This window comes from Phoca vitulina, unplaced genomic scaffold (genome assembly GCF_004348235.1).
Source record: "Phoca vitulina isolate PV1807 unplaced genomic scaffold, GSC_HSeal_1.0 scaffold68, whole genome shotgun sequence".
Taxonomy (NCBI): Eukaryota; Metazoa; Chordata; class Mammalia; order Carnivora; family Phocidae; genus Phoca; species Phoca vitulina.
The window spans coordinates 7,493,539-7,498,061 of NW_022589771.1; the positions used below are offsets into that span (position 1 = coordinate 7,493,539).

Consider the following 4,523-nt stretch of genomic DNA (forward strand, 5'->3'; position numbering starts at 1 on the left):
TGTATATAAGTTAAACCTTAAAACTGCTTAAAAAAAAAAAAAAGAAAAATTAAAACTTAAAAAAAATTAAAAAAAAAAAAAAGGCTGAAAAAACAAAGAACAAAAAGGGATAAAATACTTACAACATATATAACCAACAGTGGATTAGGGATATATAAAGGAATAGAGAATATGCAAAGAACATCTACAAATCAGTAAGAAAAAGACAAACTACCCTATGGAAATTTGGTAAAAGACACAAACAGACACTTCACAAAGGAAAACCCATAAACCACCTACAAACACGACAGGATGCTCAACTTTAATCACAACACACAAATTAAAACCACAAGGCACCAGGCCTCACAATCACGTTGGTGAACATAGACCGTGCCCAACACCAAGGCATCAGTGAACATTCAAGGCAGCGTGCACGGGGACACGCGCACAGGGAAGCAGTCTGGAACGAGCCAGGAACGTGGCTTATGGGAGTGCTCCAGGACTGTTAGGACACCCCGGATGCAGACCAGCAATGTCCACAGCAGCATTCTATGTACAATAACCGAAAACTGGAAACAACCCAAACGCCCATCCATAACGTACTGGACAAATTTTGACTTTGTGAAAACGAACCACAGCTATATGCTATGACAGGCATAAATCTCAGAATCAGTGCTCAGCAAAAGTTCTCAGAACACACACTGTGCGGTTCCATCTCAACTATTAAGTTCAACAGGCAAAAATAAACAGTATGTTGCTTATAAGTATATTAAGCAGTAAAACTGCAAAGAAAAGGAAGGGAACCAGTTACTAGACTTTAGCGGCAGTAACTTGCAGGGGTGGAGGGAAGAAGCACAAAGATTTCCAGGTTACCGCAAATGTTCTATTTCTTAGGTTGGGAGCCATGTGTACAGATGTTCATTTTACTTTTCATCTGAACAGACCCATCTACCTTTACATATACAATACACTTCACAATACAGAAATGTTTTGAAAAGCTCAAAAGGGATATTGCCAGGGAAAGAGGATGGTGACCAGAGGGACAGATGGGAGTCCGGGGGTTTGGGGAAGGCTTCTGCAGGGGAGCAGGGTATCCAGGGGAAGGAAGTGCTGACACTCGGGGGAGAAATGTGCCTAGGACGCAGCCAGTGGGGCTGAGGGCACAAGGGTCAGAAGTCAGAGAGGCAGGGTCATTGCAAGGACTTTGGTTCTTACGGCAACAGAGGGTCCTGGGCAGAGTGACCTGAGCTGACAAGCTTACGGGGATCTCTTTCGGCTGTGCTGAGAACAGAACAAAGCGGGGCAATGGCAGAGCAGACCTGTCCGGACTATCCTGGCAGTAATCCAGGCCACAGTGAGTGGCTTTGACCAGCGTGGGACTCCTGATAAAGTCTGAAGGTAGGACAACAGGTTCCATGTGAATAGAAAACAAAGGGAGTCATCAAGGGCGAATCTAAGGTTTTGAGCCCCAAAAACAAGGAAGAAGGTGGCTGCCAGCAATGGAGACATGGGGACTGTGGGGGCAGCACCGGTGCAGGAAGATCAGGCACTCAGTTCTCCACGTTCAAGTTTGCGGTTCTTATTCAATATGGTACTAGGCTGAGTATGTCCCCCAGAATCTGTGAATGCGACCTTGTTTGCTGATGTAATCCTGTTAAACTGGGGTCACACTGGATTAAGGTGGTCCTAAACCATGACTGGCATCTCCCTAAGAGGAAAGTCAGCCAAGCAAAGACAGGCAGAGACGTGAACTATGCTGCCACAAGCCAAGGAACAGCAAGAATTCCTGGCAACCACCAGAAGCTGCAAGAGGCAAGGAGGGACTCTTCCCTAAAGCCTACAGAGTGTGGCCTTGGCAACACCTTGATTTGGGCCTTCGGGCCTCCAGAACAGTGATAGAACAAATTCCTGTTTTGTTAAGCCACTCAGCCTGTGCTATTTTGTTAAGGAGACTCCCAAAACCCAAAATACCTAAGTCTATTTTTAACACTTCTCGGAAAGGCTGGATGATGTGTGACAATAAAACACCAAAAAGATACCCATTTAAAATATATGGGTTCTGGGGTGCTTGGGTGACTCAGTCAGTTAAATAACCAACTATTGATCTCAGCTCAAGTCTTGATCACACTGGGTGTGGAACCTACTTTAAAAATAAAAATGAAATAAATTTTAAAAATATAAAAAAAAAAATCTGGTTCTTTTTCTGACTCTCCTTTTTCCTGGTTCTAAGAACCTAGGCAAATCATTTTGCTTCTGTTATTCAATTTCTTGCAAAATGTGAAAAACCAGGGGCTGAACAGAATCCTATCCAAGGTTCCACCACCTCTAAATTTCTGCAGTTCTGGGACTATTCCCAAATATGAAAAAGTATGCCTGAACCCTCTCCCAATAACCTATTGAAACCCCATTTCACAGAGAGGTTTCAAGTCCACCTTCCAATGGATGTGCCACCTTAAAATGTGGTAAGACAAACTAGATGCTAATTCACGAAAGATGAGGATCACTAATTGGAATTTTATGATGTTTCTAAGATACAGCAAAAACAGAACTCCCCTTGGTGACATACCGTGTTCATTTTCTACCGCTGTCACCACAAACTCAACGGCTTAAAACAACACCCACTTGGGGCGCCTGGGTGGCTGAGTCGGTGAAGCATCTGCCTTCGGCTCAGGTCATGATCTCAGGGTCCTGGGATCGAGCCCCATGTCGGGCTCCCTGCTCAGCGGGGAGTCTGCTTCTCCCTCTCCCTCTGCCCCCCACCCCCTGCCGCCACTCTTGCTCTCTCTCAAATAAATAAATAAAAACCTTGAAGAAAAGAAAAACACCCACTGATGACCTCACAGTTTCCATGTCAGAAGGGGCAGGTGGTTCTCTGCTTAGAGTCTCACAAGACAGCAACATGGTAGGGCTACTTGGCAGGGTGCCATCCCAAATTCATTCAGGTTCTTGGCAGAACTCAGGTCCCCGCAGCGGTGGGACGGAGGTTCCCCAGGGATCAGTCCTAGGTTCTAGGGGCAGCCCACGTTCCTCTGTTCCCAGCCACCCATGCATCTTCCAAGCCAATCACGGCAGGTGGAGTCCTTCTCATGCTTTGAATCTCCTGAACCTCCCCTCCTGCCTACCTCTACGATTCTGGGGCCTTGAGTGATTATTGGGTTGTACCCCAATAATCCAGGTTGATCTCCCTACCTGTAAGTCAGCTACTCAGTAAACTCTAAGTTACACCTCCAGAGTGCTCTCACAGCAGTGCTAGATTCGTGTCTGATGGGGCGAGCAGGAGCCAGCAGCTTAGGGAGACATTTTTAGGGTTCTGCCTTCCACATATACCCCAAGATGTCACATTAACACGTAAAAACATATATAATACACTTCTGTGATACAACTTTGGGAAGTCAAGTGTTACTTACACTTTATTACAGCAAACTGACAGCAGGATTGAAATAATGGATGAGATTTTTGTAAACACAGTAAAAGCAAAAATAATCTTTGTTAATGCAAATATCCTCAGGAAATACAAGTTCGACAATGCAGAGACTGGATCAAAGCAGCAGCCTGAACCTAATTCCCCTTGCAGGCTTAATCGATTCCTTCCCTACAGACGGGAGAGAGTCATACTTGCTCGCAGTCTAGAACTGACCAGCATGGCAGGAATGACAGGTGTCCCCGCACAGACCGCCCCCAGCCAGGTTTCCCTTGAAGAGGAAGCGGCAGCAGTGTCCCACTCCCACCCAACCCTCTGTTCACACTCTGCCTCCCAAATACGCTCCTAAAGCACAGGACAGGGCCGAGAGCAGTATGTAAACATTTATTCTAAGGAGCCCACATGTGCACCGCCCTGGTCTGCTCATGTCAGACTCCCTGTGCAGGGCCAGCTGGTTAGGAGACCGAGCTCCGTGCATATTTACCATTACTACGGTTATTTCCAACCTTCTTCTGAAAGTATCCTCCATGTCATTATAACAATAACAGCCTAGAGAACCGAGAGCTCCCTAACAGGTGTCCTGAAAAGCATGAATCTTCCCAGAGAAGCAGAGTGCGGAGGTCAAGGCCACGGTGAGCAAAGAGCTAATAAGCAGAGGCGGCCGAACCCTGACCATGGCCGTGGAAGCCCCGCTGTCCCCACAAGCAGGCTACCACCCGGTGTCCACCAGCAGCTCGGAACACGTTCAACACACCCATTTCGGCCAGGACTTGTGGCAACTCCTCCGAGGGAGCATTCCGCTGGAAAAAGGCAGGACACGGAATGTGCCTAGGTTTTCGCTTCTCGCTTTGCTCTCCCCAAATATCAACAACATTTTCCTGGCTCAGAAAGCACTAAGGAGGTTTTCTGAACACCACCCTAGGAAGAATGAAGGGGGCACGACTCAAAACCTGTTCCCGTACTAAAGACAAAGCCAAAATCTGACCTTTCGCCTCCAATGCACCACAAGGCGCTTTCTCCGCCTGCAGTTCTGGTTTGAGCTTCTGAGCGGCCGCGTCGGTCGGCCCCGCTCCCCACAGCTCCCCGCACGCTCCCCGCACGCTCCCCGCAGCTCCCCGCACGC

At 47.3% G+C, this 4,523-nt stretch overlaps 1 protein-coding gene across 3 annotated transcripts in view; it reads right to left on the reverse strand.

The window, feature by feature from the left end:
• Positions 1–4,523, reverse strand: part of UBE2G2 (ubiquitin conjugating enzyme E2 G2) — a 43,062-nt gene that overhangs the window by 37,805 nt on the left and 734 nt on the right. The gene's annotated exons all lie outside the window — the stretch shown is intronic.